Raw genomic sequence first — 21,853 nt, 5'->3', positions numbered from 1 at the left:
TTTTCTTGATCATGTTGTTACGCATGAGATACCTTGTGAACTTCTACACACAGTGTTGGCCCACTACTCTAATGACCCATCAAGTGTCCAGTGTGTCTGTATTGACTTGGATGGAAATGGCATTCCATTTTGTATTGTAATTATACTTTGGGGATTTAGGTCTAGTTACTCTGAATCGATCCCAGTAAAAGCTGCTCAGGGCTTAGCCTGAAAATGGAAAACTTCAGAACATTTCTCGAAAAAAAAAAGAACGTTTACGATCAATGCAGACCTATACAGTAAGGCAATACTTGATCGCTACAAAACGGTATTGTTAGGTTCTGTCATTTACCCTTATTTTTGTTTTATATGTATGATCTACAGTATAACGTTGCCTATTAACACTACTTGCAACTACTGTTAACTTCTTCCTTCCAGGTGTTTTTTTTTTGCATACTTTAACGTGGAATGCTGATTAGATTGTATTGAGGAGTCAGATTTGAGCCATTGGGTTTCATTTATCATACAGTCTAACAGAGATCGGGGCCACATTCTCCATAGAAGCCAATCTGTGCCCAGATTTCATTTACGGCTTTGAGGGATTGAAGGCTGTGGATTGATATTTTTCTATACATTAAGCTGTTTTAATCTTATTTCTTTAGGTAAATTAGCACCTTGCATCTGTATACTAAAGAAACAGGCTCAACCAAAAGTACTTTGATCTCATGGCATACATTGGCCCCACTGTACCCAATGACATATGAGTCATGGAGGCAGGGTAGGCAACACTTAGATGTCTATTGATGTCTGGCAGTCTTAGTATCATACATGACCACATATACACTCTCTATTTGCTGAGATTTATGATAGTCTGTCAGCAGTAGGTAAGAATATAGTCAAATAAGGGAGGCTGTGGAGAAAATGTAGCTGAAGGGGTTGCAGTATTTTGCCTGTGACCTGGATTAGTGGACTTTGTAGGTAGAGGCAAACTCACAATTGTTGTAATTGTTTCTGAGCTTTTTTATAATTTTTTTATTCTTCAAACGCATTTACTTAAAAATATCAAGAGAAAATATCTTATTTCTACAACCCAGTTTTTTATTTTTTATTTTTTTGAAGGAGGGGCTCTATTGGGCTGTGAGCCTCCAATATCTCTTTGTATGCCCCCGACTAGCCCACAACTACATTCACAGTATATGTTAGACGCATTTCCTAAAATTTTCCAAAAATATATTGCAAACATGCGCGAAGTGTAAACATAGCAAAAATATTATAAGCAAAGTCACCAATTTCAGTTTGGCCTGGATCAAACAACTGGTTAATGAAAAATGGTACTATGGTCCTATTTACCGTGTTCAGGTTCCACATGGATTCCACATATAAGAACAAGTTAAATCTGATAACAATCTCCACAACCTCACTCACAAACATCAGAAAATGTATTCCCAAATTTTCAGATCGCAGAAGCATAGAGGTATTCATCAGACGACTTTAATCTCATATGTAAACATCCCCTACACAAAATGTAAAAAGGCTGGTTGTCATTCCTACTGGATGGGACATTGGTACCCAATTTTTTCACAACCTGACCCACACTTCTACTCTGACTCTTTCATAAAATGACTGACTGCCATGGTCAGACAGAAGCAGTAAAGCTCCTCTAATTCTTTTAAAAAAAAATCAATGGTTGAATTCCAATGAAAGTATATATGTAACAAGCTATTTGTCTAATTAATGTTGCAATATTGATAATATCAGTAATAATCAGTGTTTTTTTTAATGGATTGAGCCTAATTTGCACATTAAGATTCAGATAGGAAAATCTATGAAATGTGGTTCTCCCACTCAATGTTGTATTCTCTGGCTCATTACAATGGTGCACAATGTAAGTTGTAGTGAAGCTAACCTTGTTACCATTGGTTGTATTTCTTAGTTATACACTACCTTCTAGTCCTCAGCTGTATCACATGACCAGCACTCAGACTCTCCAATTAAAATCGTTTCTCATTTGAGGACAGGGATTCAGTCCCTCGTCCATTCCTATGAGACTATGAATAAGGCTGTCATAGGAATGAATAGATATACTGAAATTCTTTCCACATATATGGAGGAAATGGAAGAGGAATTTGAGGCAGACTTTTGCATCTAATTCCTCTTCCATTTCAGCCTCTCCAGCTTTCCGCTGCTGTTTTGCTCCACTGACTAGGCTCAGATGGATGGGTCTAATCCGTGGACTGGCTCGCATCGGGGATTCTATGGCTTAATCAGCTGCGGAATCCAATGCAGGATTGAGCAGGAGGCTTATTTTTTCTGTATATTGCTTTGCTCTTTGTTTCCCATTGAATAACTATGGAAGGCAAATTCAGGGTGGAACTTGGTGTAGATTTTTTTAGGCCGTGTGAATATATCCTCAGATGATGTGTTATTTGGACAGAAGTACTGCTGGTCACATGACACAATCAAGGACCAGAAAGGGGCAGATAACTCACAAACATAGCCATTAAAAAGATTACCTTCAATACAATTTACATCATGCACCTTTCTTACGGGTCAGAGAATATTACATTTTGCACGATGGCTACTTTAATAGATTCTCATCTGTAATCAAACCCCATAGACCTCATCTGAATTGTAAGCACATCTCTGGTGCATCTCCATTTGAAATGTTAGTCTTTATGTGCATCTTTAATATGTTGCTTCTCTGGGGTTTTTATATCAGCTTATGATCACCATTACAATTCTTTCTGTAAAAGTATAGGATGTCACCTGAAATTATCGTCTGTTCTCCCCGACTTTTATATCCCTATTTTTCATGTCCGTGGAGAGAATGCAGTGATTCTACGCGGCTATGAAATATGCTCATAGTTTGGACTTGAAGCATTCATGAAATATCAATACAATTTATTTTCTTTATTTGTTCCTATGTGATGGTATTTCTGCGGTACCTTTGAAGGAGAAGATTGCATTCTGCCTTGTCACAATTGCAAATGCTTTTGTTTTGTCTGCCATTTGAATAATACATTTGATTACCATGGCAAATGTGCGCAGGCCTGACTGTAGTGCCTAATTAACTGATGATAACAAGGCAGGATCGCCCTCTTCCCTTTCATAAGCAATCATATACATGACAGTTCTTTTATCCTTCCTCAAAATTGACTTGCTCTCCTGACCTCTTAGCAGCTCCCGTTTTGTGTGTTTACCTCTGATGTCTTTGCAAGACTGTTAATTTTGTATGGCACATCCTATCTGCTTGCAATTAACACATTGAAAGCTGGAGATGTAGTACTGCATGTAAATGTCTGATAGAGCAATATCTTCTTCCCTTACTTACAGCACAATATGCAAACTGATTAACATGATTAAATAGGAAACCATCTGAAAGTCTAGAACAAGCTTGATGCAAGGACCCAGCTTGCCTATGCTCTCAGAGTCTAGGATTTTACGCAAATTTTGGTTCAAATTTTTGACAGTCTAAATATAAATCATGCTAGATAGTCAATACAGAGTTTTGATGGAAAGCCAGTGGATTAGCCACAATTCCCAGTGGGACACATGGAACATCAAACTGTCATTCATTGTAGAAATCCAAGGGTCAGCTTCGAATTTCTGCCACAGATTCTGTAGTAAATATTTGTTGGATTAGCATTATGTAATCATGGACAGTTTTAAAGGGAGTCAGGGAGTCTTTCACCAGAACCCATCATATCAACTAAGCCCTGCAGATACGTAGGTTAGTGTCACCTGAATCAAATGGAGCTTTCTCCTTGGGAATTGACGATATCACTTTTATCGTTGACATGCAAATGAGCCCTTTGGAACAATGAGGGCATCACCATCACTCCAAAGAGACAACAACCTTGTTGAGCCAAAGAACTAATTTTCTCACTAATGAAAACTGTGATATCTTGGCAATGGAAGCAGCACTTGATTCAGGTTACCTTAGGGTTGATATGCTAGGTTCTTAAAATAGACTCTTCTTGAGTTGATGACTTAACCCTTAAGTAGTATCATGGTGTCTATCATAATATGTGTATGATAGTGGTGTATGATAGACACTATGATAGTAATTAAGGATTAAAGGGGTATTCCAACAAATAAAGCTTATACAAGTTATCCAGCTTCACTTACCTTCTTTTGGTTCTAGGTCACATAATCAGATCTAGAGATGAGCGAACAGTAAAATGTTTGAGGTTCAATATTCGTTTCGAGTAGCCCCTCAATATTCAACTGCTCGAATCGAATATCGAACCCTATTATAGTCTATGGGGGGAAAATGCTCGTTTCAGGGGTAGGCAACTTTCGATCAAATTATACTTACCAAGTCCACGAGTGAGGGTCGGGCTGGATCCTCCGTGCAGTCTTCTCCTTGCAGCATCCCCCGGCTCTTCATTCACTCTGCCAGGCATCGGGCCTGGGCAGAGCCAACTGCTCATGCCCGCACTACAAGCGGACATGCGCAGTCGGCTCTGCCCAGGCCCGATGCCTGGCAGAGTGAATGAAGAGCCGGAAGACACCGCGGGGAAGCTGCACAGAGAAGACTTCTAAAGGTAGATAAAGAACCAGCATTGATTGGCCGACTGTATAGCATTCGGCCAATCAATGCTGTTCTGCATCGAACTTTTACATTCGAACAGCGAGTAGTACTCGATCGAGTACGAGTATTTCGAATAACGTAGTATTCGATCGAATACCTACTCGATCGAGTACTACTCGCTCATCTCTAATCAGAACCAATACCTGGCCTCTAAGTAACTCTGCCTTCTTCTTCCTCTCTTGGGGTCACAAGTAGATACCTGGATATAGAGTCTGGCATTACTATAACCTGTCAGCTCTCATAACACAGGTATAGCTGGATCGTACTTTTCTGTTGTTTAACACATAAATAAGATAAGTTTGACTGGTCCAGGATCTTTATGGCTTACTGTTTCCATCTCATTGAGAAATTATACTTTCCGACTTCTACATATAGCAAGCACCAACATTAGTTTGGTGTTCTACTCTATTGACAGAACCCGCTGTTCTAAAACACTTACTATTACAATGTCACAAAAATTGCATAGGGAACCTGACATACTGCGTAAATAGAACAGCTTCTGTAATATTGGCGCTTGCTACATCTGTATACAACATTAATATTTTAAAATAATTGTATTCCTTTCTTTGGAAAATAAATGTCATAAATGTGTCCAACATGTAAAGTGAAATGGCAGTGTAACGTCCATTTTGCTGAGTTGAAGGCAAAGTAAGAAGCATCTAGAGAGAGACATAACAGATGGCGCATTACAGTGTGACTTCTATGAAGCAAAACACAGAAATAAACTCATAATAATGAAAATGTAACACTTATCACATGCCTCTTGAATTCATACAAATAAGGGAGCACCAAATGTCAAATTAAAACCTAAAGGGATCAGTCTATTGGACCATGCTCCTTTTTAGCATGTCATCTTCTCCTCATGTTCCCCTGCAAAACATGGATTGAATTTAGTAGGTATGTAATTGAGAAAGTGGAACTAATAACAAGATTAAGAAGGATTAGTCACTCACTATCTGAGAAATAACCTACATTGTACAGATCTTGTTATGGATTACTAACCTTATGTTCAGCTAAGGGGCTATCCATCCTCTGCAGCATCAGCAAAATAATATGCCGTACTTTGTGATGTGTTTCTGTGGGGTTAATAGCGAACCGCTAGATAATCGCTAGATCTGATACACATGAACGTCTATGATATTCCCAGACTGTCTGGAACCTTTTAAGAACATAAGTGCATAAAGTACAAATCAGACATTGATGTTTTAGAGGTATCATTGGTGGTACATGTCTGGATTATCAAGTGGGGTCCACAGAAATAATAGCTCTCAATCCCCTTTCTCCTATTTGACAGTAATCAGATGAATCCAATCTTGGAATGTGCATGTTTCCTTATCAAGCTTATGCGTTTATTACAGGAAAAACATGAATACACGCAAACATTATTGAGGAAGGACCTCCTGCCCGGAGGTTAACCTCATCCATTGTAGCATTTCAGAAGATGACTCTACTCCCTTTAGCTTGTGTTATATTAACCGCCTGCCCTGTGTACTGTATATTGTCAGGGTTATTGGTCTTTTCGAGTCTTGTTCGAAAGTATGAAACACATCAAGTAAAAATATCCAAGGCACCATTAGAGGAGATAACGCTAATGGCATTTTGCTTCCATTTCACTTCTCTGTGTAAAAGAAAAACACAGAACTATTCTTTATTGCGATTAATTATTTACATACTGCTAACGTATTCAGTACACTGGGAAAGTAATGATTACACTGCAAGTCAGATACAACCTAATGTAAATGACGATGAGCAGCGTCTCGGGAGCTCCTCATCTATAGAACATGGTCTGTCCATTTGTTTTATACTAATAAACTCATTGACTGTAAGAGCATGGCATTCACAGGGGCTATATGATACATTTGAGAATGTAATGTGCCATATTTTAATTTGTCTTTCATATTTATTTTATGTGTTTCTGCTGTTTTTCATAGTTAGGTTTTGTACTAAATGCTAGTCTTCATACTCACGACTGTGTTATGGCTCTAAGCACGCTGTGTTTTGCACAGAACTGTAATATATTACCTGTATGAATTACCTGTATGAAAAAGATTTCTCCCATTGGATGACATATTATGGAGATATTGCATTCCTCCGTAAACGCCTTGCTATTTCTGTATTATTATACAGATGCACCATTCAGACACACATGAACCAACAGGGTCTCTGACTGCTCTATTTGCCTAATCCCTGAAGGGGCCTACAATGCTAACACCCTCACCGATCACATGTCCTTTGCTTGATTAGAGCCATGTTTGTACATACATGCTGCTACTCCATTCAAAGTCTACTGGAAAAAGATAGTTGAGCTCAGTACCTGGCTATCTCCTTCTGTCCTATATAGATTGAATGGAGCTGCAGTGCACATGTGCAACTATCACTCCATCTAAATGGGGGACACAGTCACCCTATGATCATCCACTTATCAGAAAATCCCCCTCCCATGGTCTATTCATCTATCCATGGTCATAGTATGAACAGGTATAACTAGACAAGAATACTTTCAATTCATTTCTGTTGATTAGGGTCGAGCGATCAGGATTGGAAAAGATTCCGATCAGCGATCGAGTAAATTTCACGATCGCGATCGGAATTCCGATCCTGATCTTTTCTGGCGGGTTTGAGGTTGGAGGTTATCTCAAGATCGACTCAACCCCTGTTAGGGAATTGCTAGGACAGCAATTCCCCAGTAGCTGTAGAAAACCCTGGGGCGGGACACAAGAGACAGTGAGCCCTAAGCTGAAGCCCCCAACTGTCCCTTCCTATTGCCAGGCCCTATCCTACGTAATAGGCGGCAACCACGAAGACAGTCCCTTCCTGTATATGTGATACACAAAATGCAGACAAGACGATCAACAACAAAGAGAGGTTAGCTAGCCAAGGGTCAGTAATAGAGATGAGCGAACACTAAAATGTCCGAGGTTCGAAATCCAATTCGAACAGCCGCACACTGTTCGACTGTTCAAACGGATTTCGAACCCCATTATAGTCTATGGGGGGAAATGCTCGTTTCAGGGGTACGCAAAATTCGATAAAATTATACTTACCAAGTCCACGAGTGATGGTCCGGCTGGATTCTCCTTGAAGTCTTCTCTCGGCACAGCGCTCCAGCGGCGTCTTCCGGCTGGAATTCACTCTACCTAGGCATCAGGGCCTAGGCAGAGCCGACTGCGCATGCGCCTGACGCCTGGCAGAGTGAATTCAGAGCCGAAAGACGCCGCAGGAAAGCTACACGGAGAAGACTTCTAAAGGTAGGAGAAGAACCAGCGTTGATTGGCCGACTGTATAGCATTCGGCCAATCAATGCTGGTTCTGCATCGAACTTTTACATTCGAATAGCGAGTGGTACTCGATCGAGTACGAGTATTTCGAATACCTACTCGATCGAGTACTATTCGCTCATTTCTAATTATAACATAAAATAATATATGTCCTGTCCCCAGCTCCATTTCTCCAAATGTGAAGTTTTTTAAGATTTGCTTGTTCACTGTGATTCATTCAGGGCCTGGACTGGACTAAATTATGTCTGGCCAAAATAACTATACTGTGTGCTAGCAAATTATAGTGTCTGAACACTGGGAAATATTCAATGTCAGCCCTGTACAATGCACAGACTTGCTATGAAGTTTAGACAGAGGTATATTTTAGTAGCCGCAGCCATAGTATGGAGTTTCCCATTCTTTCTCTGTAACTCTGTCTCTCTCTTCCTCTCGGTATCCAGCATTGCTGAATGAAAGTTGAGGCTTAGTGAGGTCACTGACACATAGAATAAATAAATTCTAGATGGTCCTTGTCATATCGCTTGGAAATTTGCCTAGGGTTCTTTTACACAATTATAATATAGGGGTATTTTAGCACCCAGAGATGTATGTGATCTCTGGTAGATCATTTGACCAAGGCCACCATAAAACATTATGGATAATGTTGGTTTGGTTAAACAACTTTAGGTCAAGTTGCTAAACCTTGCCAGGATTATGGTCTGCAAGAATTTAGTGGGTTAAATGGTCATGAAATGTCTAATATGCCATCTGACAAGTCTATGAATGTGTTGCCGAAATTCAAGAGTGGGAAAGAAATTTCCAATTTTTTTTTAATGACTCAAGGAACAAAAGCTAAAGCTGGAGCGGTTGTCATTGGCTAGGTTATCTGCTCTGTACAGCTACCTGTGTGTAACGTTTCAGAAATGGATAAAGTTGTCAAATATATGGAAAGGTATAAAATGGAACCGTTTTTGTTTACTATTTCATACATAAAGTTTAGATTGAATAGCAGAAATGACGAGAAGTTCAAATGTATGAGGTCTAAGAGGAAGGTTTGTAGATTCTGCAATAAAAACAGGGCCAAAGGAGCAACTTTCCTGAAGGACTCAGGCTAGAATAATAATGATAGAATTGTCTAAATCGATATACCTCTTGTCAGCCTTATGTCTGATGTTTGAATCAGCTCAGGCCTCTTCCGCTAGAGCTTTCCTCAGGAATATTGAATTATTTATTATTTGTGTCCTTTTTTTCTTCTCTTTTCTGATGATATTCCACTATTTTTTCAGACCTAGTAAAATTTGTTTTTATGCTGCCAGGTTTTATGTTATCTTCTCTTTGATAAATAGCAGTAATTGGGAGTAGAGCAGAAGTTGGGTAAAATGTATGACTTCAATTACATCCACTGTGATTTTTTTTTATATTGATCTTTTTTTTTCTTATAAAATATGTTCTCTATAGTTTACAGTGCTAAGCTGTTTGAAAGAATGAATGTATGTCCAATGTGCCCATGTGCAAGCCTAACCTTTGGGAATAAAATTCTCATATATTGTTTCCAAAGATCCCTCTGGACAATTTTACTGTGACTTGTGTTAGTATCCCAGTGACTTTGTTGGTTTGGTTAAATAGCTAGGCTGAATATGAAAGTAACAACAGACAGCACAACATTTTTTGGAAAAAGAAGTTTAGCCGTCTTATATTTTACAGTAAAAATTGACTTCTAACATTCTTATGTATATTTTATTTTAGTACAGCGGTGTTAAGAGCAGCTGGAAAGACACAAATCTGCCTCTTCCCATGATTTTCCCTATAGACAGGCATAACAGTTATATAATGGTATCATTGGAGGACTTTGTGTACTGGAAAATGCAGGGAAGACACATATTATGCCTCCTCCATAACCTTAAGCCACCTTTTCAGAGGGCAATTCTGTGATGTTCCAGGTTTTTATGACAATGTCTCAGATGTAGATGCAACTGCTTTCCTTTTAGAGGGCACAGCAAGCATACAAATCTTGCCAGTTCCTTGTCACATTTCTAAAATATGGTATGACTGTCCCAGTGACATCCCAGTCTTATGATAAGAAAGTGACTTTAAGTTCAAGCTGCCATCAAACACAAAACATACGAAATATCCCAATACCACCAAGTATGGAGAAATACCATGTAAGCAGAGAAATGCTAATTGTCATGTAAATGTCACGTTCATAGTCATGTTATATAATAGGACAGATTTATTAAGACTGGCGTTTCATTTAGTACGCCAGTCTTAATAAAGGTCACGATTGGAGAAAGTCATGCCTGGATTATCAAAAGGCTCTGAAATTTCTTGCATAATGCATGCCCCAAAAAAGTTATAATAAATGTGTTAGGCTAGGGATTTGACTCCTGCCTGCCCATATTAGAAGAAAGTGACCAGTAATAAAGGCACACAATCCTCATAGACCAATAAAGTGCCACACACCCATCACAAACAAGTAACAATGGCACACATCCCTCACAGACCAGAAACAGCAGTACACATCCCTTCCAGACCAGTAACAGTGGTACACATCCTTCACAGAGCAATAACAGTAGCAAACATCCCTCACAGACCAGTAACAGTGGTACACTTCCTTCACAGAGCAATAACAATGGCACACATCCCTCACAGACCAGTAACAGTAGCAAACATCCCTCACAGACCAGTAACAATGGCACACATCCCTCACAGACCAGTAACAGTGGTACACATCTCTCACAGACCAGTAACAATGGCATACATCCCTAACGGACCAGTAACAATGGCACACATCCCTCACAGACCAGTCACAGCGGCACACATCCCTCACAGACCAGTAACAGCGGCACACATCCCTCACAGACCAGTAACAATGGCACACATCCCTCACAGACCAGTAACAGCAATACACATCCCTCACAGACCAGTAACAATGGCACACATCCCTCACAGACCAGTAACAGCAATACACATCCATCACAGACCAGTAATACGGGTACACATCCCTCACAGAGCAGTAACAGCGGCACACATCTCTCACAGACCAGTAACAGCTGTACACATCCATCACAGACCAGTAACAGTAGCACACATCTCTCACAGACCAGTAATACCGACATACATCCCTCACAGACCAGTAACAGTAGCATACGTCTCTCACAGACCAGTAACAATGGCACACATCTCTCACAGACCAGTAACAGCGGCACACATCCCTCACAGACCAGTAACAGTGGCACACATCCCTCACAGACCAGTAACAATGGCACACATCCCTCACAGACCAGTAACAGCGGCACACATCTCTCACAGACCAGTAATACCGACACACATCCCTCGCAGACCAGTAACAATGGCACACATCCCTCACAGATCAGTAACAGCGGCACACATCCCTCACAGACCAGTAACAATGGCACACATCCCTCACAGACCAGTAACAGCGGCACACATCTCTCACAGACCAGTAATACCGACAGACATCCCTCGCAGACCAGTAACAATGGCACACACCCCTCACAGACCAGTAACAGCGGTACACATCCCTCACAGACCAGTAACAATGGCAGACATCCCTCACAGACCAGTAACAGCGGTACACATCCCTCACAGACCAGTAACAGTGGTACACATCCCTCACAGACCAGTAACAGCGGCACACATCCCTCACAGACCAGAAACAATGGCAGACATCCCTCACAGACCAGTAACAGCGGTATACACCCCTCACAGACCAGTAACAGCGGTACACATCCCTCACAGACCAGTAACAATGGCAGACATCCCTCACAGACCAGTAACAGCGGTACACATCCCTCACAGACCAGTAACAGCGGTACACATCCCTCACAGACCAGTAACAATGGCAGACATCCCTCACAGACCAGTAACAGCGGTACACATCCCTCACAGACCATTAACAGCGGCACACATCCCTCACAGACCAGTAACAGCGGCACACATCCCTCACAGACCAGTAACAATGGCACACACCCCTCACAGACCAGTAACAGCGGTACATATCCCTCACAGACCAGTAACAGCGGTATACACACCTCACAGACCAGTAACAGCGGTACACACCCCTCACAAACCAGTAACATCGGTACACATCCCTCACAGACCAGTAACAGCGGCACACATCCCTCACAGACCAGTAACAATGGCACACATCCCTCACAGACCAGTAACAATGGCACACATCCCTCACAGACCAGTAACAATGGCACACACCCCTCACAGACCAGTAACAATGGCACACACCCCTCACAGACCAGTAACAGCGGTACACATCCCTCACAGACCAGTAACAGCGGTATACACCCCTCACAGACCAGTAACAGCGGCACACATCCCTCACAGACCAGTAACAGCGGCACACATCCCTCACAGACCAGTAACAATGGCACACATCCCTCACAGACCAGTAACAGCGGCACACATCACTCACAGACCAGTAACAATGGCACACATCCCTCGCAGACCAGTAACAATGGCAGACATCCCTCACAGACCAGTAACAGTGGCACACATCCCTCACAGACCAGTAATACCGACACACATCCCTCGCAGACCAGTAACAATGGCAGACATCCCTCACAGACCAGTAACAGCGGCACACATCCCTCACAGACCAGTAACAATGGCACACACCCCTCACAGACCAGTAACAGTAGCACACATCTCTCACAGACCAGTAATACCGACATACATCCCTCACAGACCAGTAACAATGGCACACACCCCTCACAGACCAGTAACAGCGGTACACATCCCTCACAGACCAGTAACAGCGGTATACACCCCTCACAGACCAGTAACAGCGGTATACACCCCTCACAGACCAGTAACAGCGGCACACATCCCTCACAGACCAATAACAATGGCACACATCCCTCACAGACCAGTAACAGCGGCACACATCTCTCACAGACCAGTAATACCGACACACATCCCTCGCAGATCAGTAACAATGGCACACATGCCTCACAGACCAGTAACAGTGGCACACATCTCTCACAGACTAGTAAAAGTGACACACACACCAATTACTTGATGCTCTTGTACATGCCATGCTGTGGACAAGACAAGCATTATTCTAGAGCGGGGGGCCATTTACAGGAGGTTATCATATCTAAAATTATGTAGGTGATAAAAGAATATGCCATGTACAGGGATATCTTTGGGGCTTATATAAGTGTGAAGCAGCAGTACAATGCAGACCTATACAATATTAGGCAGCTGGTTTAAGTATTAGCTTGACAGGTATATATACAAATTGACAAGAATTTATCATTCCCACTACACTAGAAAACTGGCATTGAGGGATGATATTTAGGCACATTTTGTACCTCAAGACAGAGGAGGGGAGCCCTCGGCCCGGCTAATTTACGAAAACTCTAGAATGGAAATCTACTCCAGTTACTACCTGATGTAAATTTCCATTGTCAGGGGATAATCATACACATTAGGGAGAGTTTTTGCCTACATAGGCGTACGGAGACTTACAAGTCATTCCTGCTCCGCTAGGGATTGTGGCTAAAAAATATGCAAATTTCCATTGTAACAGAATTATGAAGAGGCCACAAGGCCGTAGCCTTTTCATAAATCTCTTGGTCCCTGTGTCAGCCTGGCCATGTATTAAGACAAGCATATGATACGCCAGTCTTAATAAATTTGCCCAACTGTGTTCAATCTTCCATTGAAATGATTCCATTGAATTATTTTGATTGCATTGAAAATGGATGCAAATGTTTGCTTGTATTAATGAAGGCACATAAGGAAATGAGTGGATGTCGCAACAGCTAAAACATCACTTTCATCTATTTCGAAGGTGTTTAACTATCAATTAAAATTAATTTAAAAATACCTACAGCTCCCTATGTGTTTTCCAAAGTGAGGCATCCTTAGATCTTGATCAATAAGCGTGCTGGAAACTGACAGAATAAAGGACGTGTTGGAAGCACCTGACAATCACAGCAGGGAGATCTCATTAGAAACACAAAATAAAACCGAGCTAGAACTGGGAAATTTGAATTTTCCTGGGAAATCTGGCAGAAATCCAGATTTTGTGAAACACTAATAACTGGTTCACCATTTGTTTAAACAAGGAGCTTTAACTTATTTGTCTAAACAATTATGGTAGACTGGGGCCGGTGCCTTTTCCAGGTTCAGTTATTGACTTCTGAAACCTTTTCAGGCTGTCATGTTTACTCCCATCATTATGTGCACAAACACTGAATATATTTCTGCAGTGACTCTAAAGGGCTTCAGACATATTCTATACATATCACTAATAAAACAAAGCACATGTATCATGCACATACAGTATGTCCCCATTCCCTAGTGGCCTGGTACTTGTTTTTCACAATACGCCCTTCTCTATATGGTAGTCTATTTTTATGAGTTTACGTTGTTGCTGTGTCCACTTTATAATAGTAGTCCTTACAGGGGTTGGTTAACTTGAATAGAATATTTCCATGCATGTAGATAACACGCTTAAAGGGATTCTGTCATTAAAATTGTATTTTTTTCTGCCTTCCACGTCGGAATAACCTTAAGAAAGGCTATTCTTCTCCTACCTTTAGATGTCTTCTCTGGGCCGCCGTTCAGTAGAAATTCCGGATTTCATCGGTATGCAAATGAGTTCTCTCGCAACACTGGGGGCGACCCCAATGCTATGAGAGAACTCTCCAGCACCTCCTCCATCTTTGTCTGGAATGGCTTCTCTTCGCGTCTTCTTCTGGCGCTGGGTTCAAACTGCGCATGCCCTTCAGCCACAAGAAAATGGCCGTTCACACTTACTGTGTAAGTGTCCATTTTCTTGTGGCCGATGGGCACGCGCAGTTGGCTTTGCCTGAGACCTAGAAGTTTGAACCCAGCGCCGGAAGAAGACACGAAGAGAGGCCGTTCCAAATGAGGATGAAGACGGCACTGGAGAGTTCTCTCGCAGCATTGGGGATGCCCCCAGTGCTGTTCGAACGCTGAGAACCACCCCCAGCTCTGCGAGAGAACTCATTTGCATACCAACGAAAACCGGGATTTCTACCGAACGGAGACCTGGAGAAGACATCTAAAGGTAGGAGAAGAATAGCCTTACTTAAGAAAAAATACAATTTTAATCTGGCCCTTTCCTGGATGAATATGGAGGTAGATTTGGATATCTATAAAAAGATGATTATATCTGCATTGCTTCATTGGTCTCTGCTCCTATTAAAGGCCTATTCACGGCACTATTATTGGTTTGGGAGTCATTTTAGACCTGAATAATTCCCTGCAGATTGCTATAAATTGTTATTATAGAATGCTCCATCAATTGTCCAAGAAAATGCATTATTATTTTATGCATAATAATCACATTTATTGAAAAATTATGGAACAGAGTGAACAAATTTTGCCTTACTAGAATTCCATTTACCCCATCACTCCAAGAGAAATCAATACCGTTGTTTATTTTATAAGTTCCATACACATTAGTTAGTTGAACCTGCTGATTTGTAATGTGTGTGGTGTTGTCTGAGGTCTCCTTTGTTGGGAGAGGTTGTTGGAAGAAGGATTGAGCATATTGAGTTTCAACATGCCTGATTCTTTGCTCTTATGGGTGATAAGTCACTATCAGAGGTGTCAGGCAGTTGCTAACTCCTCTCTCTCTGTTGTGAGCACCTACAAAATCAGCCTAGCTGAGCCAAGTGTACATGTACATGGGGGTTGGAAGAAATATATTTTTCCATCAACAGATTTCTAAGTCCACTTGCTCGAGACATTATTTTAGTCAGTATTTTGCTTCAGTATTTTTAAAATTGATATTCACTTTTAGAAAATCAATGACCTCTACTCAATGTAGATTTATTTACTTAGTTGTACTTATTTACATAATTGAATTATCATCAATGAGTCTTTGATCTGCTTCGACTTCCACCTCTCCTGTGATTTTACATGTTTCTAAATATTTATTGTTGGTACAATTATGGATTTAATAAAATTGTAATATTTGTTTGATATCTATTTAGTAGTTCCTATTTTTTTTTTTGGGGGGGGGGTTATATTTGTAGGTTTCTCTCCTTCTCCTTAAGATAGGCCATCAATTTTGACCCTTGACTCACATCTGTGTTTGGTAATCTGTTCGGGAACTCTGTATGGGGACCTCCTGAACGGACTACCCAACGCATTTTCAAAAAGTGAGCAGTGAAAGCACATGGACCCCATAGACTATAATGGGGTCCGTGTGCTTGCCGCAAGATCTCTGCATGAGTCATGCAGACAGGAAAGTAGGTTGTGAAGTACTTTCTTGTCCGCATGTTCCCTGCGGGGATCTCGCGGCAAGCACGCGGACCCCATTATAGTCTATGAGGATCTGTGTGCTTTTACTGCACACCGCTAGCAAATGCACTCAGTAGTCCGTTTGGGGGGTCCCCAAGTGGACTCCCCTGAATGGATTACCAATGCAGATGTGAACAATGCCTTAGATTGGTGGATTAGCAGTGTCCACCTTTTTTAAGCAAAGGCCATTAACTTTATAAAAGTGGATAACCCCTTTAAGCTAAATTTGTTCAATTTGCGCTTACTCTTACAGAATAGCCCCCAGTGACCTTTATATCTTAGACATTTTTATGTTTTTTTCTATCTGGTAACCTCTGTATATGTTAATTATTTAGAGGATAATTATAAGTATATTGTTCGTAATTCAATTTAGATAAAGTGATCATTCTTTTTTAATGCAGACCTTTGACTTAATATAATGATTTAGTATATTAGGTTGGTTTCATACAACGATTTTTAGGTAAAAAGTCACAATTTTGATGTGGTTTTTGAGTGAAAGCCAAAAGTGGATTCCAAGGAAATATAAAAGAGGGATTTATACCTTTTTCGTCATGCTGGATCCATTCCTGGTTTAGACTCAAAAAGCTACACCAAAACAAAAGCAATGAAAAAGTGCATAAAACCTCCTGATGGTTTGTGGGAAAACTGTGGTTTTTGCTTTTTTGAGCCAAAGCTAAGAGTGGTTTTAAAAGGAATGGCAAAAATGAACAAAAACTATACTTCTCCCTTCTTCTAAATCACTAAATCCATTCTTGGCTTTGGCTCAAAAAAAAAACAAAAAGCAGGAAAATCTACAACAAAAAATTCAGCTTTTTCCCAATGTGCGACCTCAGCTTTATAATATCATCATGAGTGTATTTTTTTTTCTTGGGTTCCATTGATTGCTACCTTCCCCATTATAGTGTCCAGGATTGCTGTCAATGATTTTTGTTTTTCTCCATGGTCTACCGTTATCATGAACAAATGAAGGATGAACACAAATGTCGGACCCTTGTAGTTACTTAGACATGAATTCCATGTCCATGGGATAAATGACTATAATACACGCCTAAATTATAAATTGAATAAATGTTGATGGCGATGTAATGTGTATTTTGTCAAATTTGTGTTTTTGCTTAGATATCTTTGAAAATGTAAAAAAATAATGGACTCCAGTCATTTCTATAGCACTTAATCAGATGATCAAATACTAATATTATTTCTGTCCGATGGATTAAAGGAAAATCCTGATAGAGTTTGGATTCAATTGCCGTATCCATTTGGTTCTATTATAATCTAGGGGTGCAACCGAATCTTCGTACAAATTTACACTATGGAAAACATGGCTGAATTTTTCCTTGTAAACGTGTTTTACATCTTTCGATTGATTTAGTATAAAAAAAAATAGAATAAACATGGCTTAAACATGGATTAACGGTAACGGTAAAGTAAATTGTGAAACGGCGCCATCAAATATTTACTTTCCACCTTTTTGGGCTCGAGATGATATAAATCTTGACCGATCCTTGTGGGATTTTTTTTCCAATTATTTCCCTGCATAAGAAATGTCATTGTTATCATTTTCAGTTCTAATCATATTAAAAATCTTAATCTATCGCGTCATCAGAATTGATTTAGCTGTCGGAGCAATCCCGTTGTTTAACAATTATTCTTTTTCTCATCCTACTGAGTTTCTTGATAGTTGACAACAGTCACTGGGAGCACATATCCTTTCTGCTTGATTGAAAAGGATATAGTATATCTTGTTCTCCATGCAGGGTCATGCTGATTCAGCCTTGCAGTGCTTTGTACATGGGGAGAAGAGGATTACTTATCAAAGTGTTCCAGCTGCAAAACTGGGATAATACATAAGTAAACACAGGGGGGGATTCATTAAACTTCGTTAAGGGTTAACTTGGCTGTTCAGACTGCAACTTTGATTCAGGTCATTGGTCCAGAGTCAATAGAAAATCTTAAGCTGTAGCGAATCTAAACTCCTCTCCATGCAGTTTAGTGCCCATTAGTGGGTCCTTTGTCAATATGAGCGACAGCTCAAAAGTTTAGTTTAACCCTAGATCTTAATAATGACTCCTGCCTTATTCTAGGGGCCTGCTGATCTGTATGTAGGGAAACTGCTGGGCAGAGCTATTCATTCTAAGACAATCCATACTATTGCTTCTTAGAACCTTTCCACCAGCCGTGCAGCCATTTATAGGTCATCTCACCCCAGAAATGAAGAGGCTAGTAGGAAATATATACATACGTGTGCAACTACATGTATGAAAAATGGATGATCATTGATCTTGAGCTCTAAATTTATGTTGTGGCCACAATTATCCCATTGGGCTAATGACACAAGTATCTTTTGTACCACTTTCATTGGTCATGTATTCTATTCTGCAGAGATACAGCGCTCCTGTTCTTCGTTCCTATGGGTTTGGTGCTGCTTGAGTAGTAACATGTAATCCGCAAGCTTTCTTACATTGGTTCTATCCATAGCAGTGAAAGAAGTCTGAATAAATAATATTAACCCTGAAGGGTTACATTGTAAAGTGCATTTTAGTCCAGGGAGAATGGAAAATCGCTTAAGTATTTATACTGTATGCACTTCATGAAAAAAAGACGTAAACAGAAGGGCTGCCATTAAAGAGAGGCAAGATTAACCCTTTTAGGACTGGGATAGGGCATCTTTTATAGCATGCTTATATAACGCATTGAATAAAGGGTGGCGGTGAGCGACAAGACCGGTGATCCCCATAAAGTACAGGCATCATCATTTGCCTTGCCTTGATTTCGGTTCTGTTTCTACGCCTGTCTATCTCGCCGCTGATTTGTCTACAGCCAGCAAACGTAGTATTTCCAATAAATCATTGAAGCTGTGTAATAAAAAAAAAATCACCCATAAAGGGAAAAACTACACATTTATCCAAATCCCTGCTCTGTTCTACTGTCCACCATCCCTCCCCCTCCCTTTCTATGTAAGGGTATCATACTGACAAAATTGTCTTTACTATCAGCAGCCTGTTAGGTTGCTTTCACAGACAAAACCCTATTGTTTTAGATTTTCTTTCATATCATGTAGGTGTCTATGCCATGCCACCCACACAGTAAAGCAAGTGAGCTGTGAAATATATTCATTGTTAGAGTACAGGGGAAATGGAGGCAAGCAATCGGCAGTAATAATGTACGACAGCAATGGGAGGCTGGCAACATTACCTGCATTATTTCGGTTGCCTTTTTCATTATAGGTTTGGGAAATAGGCAGCAATTCGATTATGGTATGATTTGGGATGGAATTGCTTGCCGTTCACTGACCCTGTCACAGGGGTATCAAATGGGAAATCAGCTCAAATAAAGTTTATAGTGCATTAACTGGACAAAAGCATTGCCTAGCCTGAGAGCAGGGTTTTTCATCTTCCAGGGTTTTGTAACTGCTTCACAGATATACAGTATTTGTACCTTTAGGCAAAAAACGGAGGATTGGCTGTGATGTATAGGAATGAGCACAGTCGGCCAATGATGTCTGCTCCCCTCCCCTACCCATGTGCAAATCTCAGCTCCTCTCGAGCTTGTGAGAAGCAGCATGATTAATAACACTGAGAGAACCTGCCTGTTGGATTATTAATTTCCCATCCCTCTTTCTTTCTCTTGCGCCTTCCACTGATGCTTTTTTTAATGCTTTTTGTCTTCCTTTTTTTGCATGGAGCTACCTAGTAGCCACTAGCACTGTCTCGTGGCTAGCCAACCTCGCAAGAGGCACACTTCACAGTGGGGTGAGTTTGTATATTTAATGTAAGCAATTTTAGCCATAAAGACCGTCAGAAAGGGGAAGCGTTAAATGCTTGATCACAGTTGCCGTCGCCTTCACGTGCTGTAACAACTGTTAAGAATGACCTACAAAGCAGGTGGAATAGAACTGCATTGGCAGGCTGACAATATTATACTCAGCTGCAATGAGTCCAGTACATTGCTTGTAGAACAGAATGAAAAATGTTGCCATTTCAGCGAGTTTCATGTGTCCCCTTTGAAGTCTTTATTTCAATGAGGGGGGACAAATTGAAAGGCACTGGGACTTTGTGGTGAGTAATTGCACAAGCTGTGATTGTTGTGGCGATTCAGCCTCATTATATTAGAGGCAGTGGTGTCTGCAGCAAGGTTACAATTACATATACATAACTCCTCGTGTTTGTTTATGGCTGTGGAAGAAGGAAATCTGCATACACTTGACTGCTTGATGGCGTTGATTTAATTCTACCAGTCCGACGACTGTGTTTGTTTGCAACTGAAGGACCATTTATACTGCATGGGTTTTTTCTTATATCAGTCAGTTGTGATTGGCTGACCGGGTCATGTGTCCAGCCGTAAAAAAAAGTGGCTCCACATTGGCGTGCCATAGGCTATGCAACGTAATAGGTGTGTCTGCAAACTTCACTGGAACAATTGGTGCAACCTCATTATTGGATCATCTGTACTTTGGTGTGCTCATGTTTCAATAGGCTTTTGTGTACAGTATGAATGTGTCTGTCTATATATACATAATAGCTATAGTGTGTGATATATATCAATAGTATTATTCATTTTTAGACTGATCTGTAATGCTTTACCACAATTTACCATATTATTTCTAAATAATATATCTGAATTAGGGCACCCATCTGCCCTAATAACATTAAGCTATTGTGCTCTATACACTACCCAAAAGGAGTCATTTTAATGTCTACATGACTTTTATACAGGAAAGGTGCCATGGAGCCTGACAGGTGATGTCTAAAGCCCAATTGGCATAGAGATGAACTATAACATACATGGCCTTTCGTGCAGATGCCTGACAGGTGATGCCCAAAGCCCAATTGGCAAAGGGATGAATTATTATATACATGGCCTTTTTATATAGATGCCTGACAGGTGATGCCCAAAGCCCAATTGGTATAGAGATGAACTAGCTTTTCGTACAGCTGCCGTTGACTTTGGGGTGCCATTTTTTTAGGTGCTATTAGTTCATGTTATTAATAATCCTATACTTTTTCATGAAGGTTTCTAGTTAGTAGTTTGTCTATGTGATGTTCTCTTAATATTATATACCATTATTGCCTTTTACCATTAAAGAGTTTGGATTGCCTGTACAAGGAAAAATCAGAGCACATTTTATCATTCGCTGATATACTTTACACACCTGAACATTGAACAAATAATATGTCATTTCTTTATGGATGAAAAAGTCTAGAATATACTATACTGTATATCCTAAGGCGAGAAGAGTGTCTATATATATTAGCTATACAATAATAATACCCAAACCCCTCTATAGAGTCTGTCCCCAAATTTTGATAAAAATGTAACATAGTACAGTATATTTTAGTCAAGGATTGGTGGTTTACATTGGGCCTATCTATACAGTCCACCATGTGAATGGGATACATGTATTGTACTCTACTTGAAGTCTATGGACAAAATCTATAACTCATCAATAGAAGGCCACATGGCCAAGCTGCATGTAAACAACCCCCCTGTTCTTCCTGTGATCTGGGTTTGATCCTAACAAAGAGAACTAAAGCACTATTCACACAAACATTATACAATGAGGCTTCCATGTCCTATTGTAGTTTATTATATACACACAATCATACAAACACACACATATACATACCGTACTAATATAAAGGCGACTCTATAATAATCACATCCATGTCTACATATATAGTAATAAATATGTAGCCACATGCAGTAT

At 40.4% G+C, this 21,853-nt stretch overlaps 1 protein-coding gene across 8 annotated transcripts in view; it reads left to right on the top strand.

Annotated features, from left to right (window-relative positions):
• Positions 1-21,853, top strand: part of RBFOX1 (RNA binding fox-1 homolog 1) — a 536,290-nt gene that overhangs the window by 190,507 nt on the left and 323,930 nt on the right. The window contains exon 1 of one of the 8 annotated variants that reach the window (XM_075285982.1): positions 18,800-19,898. The exons of the other annotated variants lie outside the window; for them this stretch is intronic. The gene's annotated coding sequence lies outside the window, so the exon portion shown is untranslated. Of the gene's footprint in view, positions 1-18,799; positions 19,899-21,853 lie in introns of those variants that run through there. 8 annotated transcript variants of the gene reach the window in all.

The sequence above is a fragment of the Leptodactylus fuscus genome, chromosome 8, assembly GCF_031893055.1.
Source record: "Leptodactylus fuscus isolate aLepFus1 chromosome 8, aLepFus1.hap2, whole genome shotgun sequence".
NCBI lineage: Eukaryota > Metazoa > Chordata > Amphibia > Anura > Leptodactylidae > Leptodactylus > Leptodactylus fuscus.
Note: the sequence above shows the minus strand (reverse complement) of the source record. Positions and strands in the feature narration are given on the sequence as shown.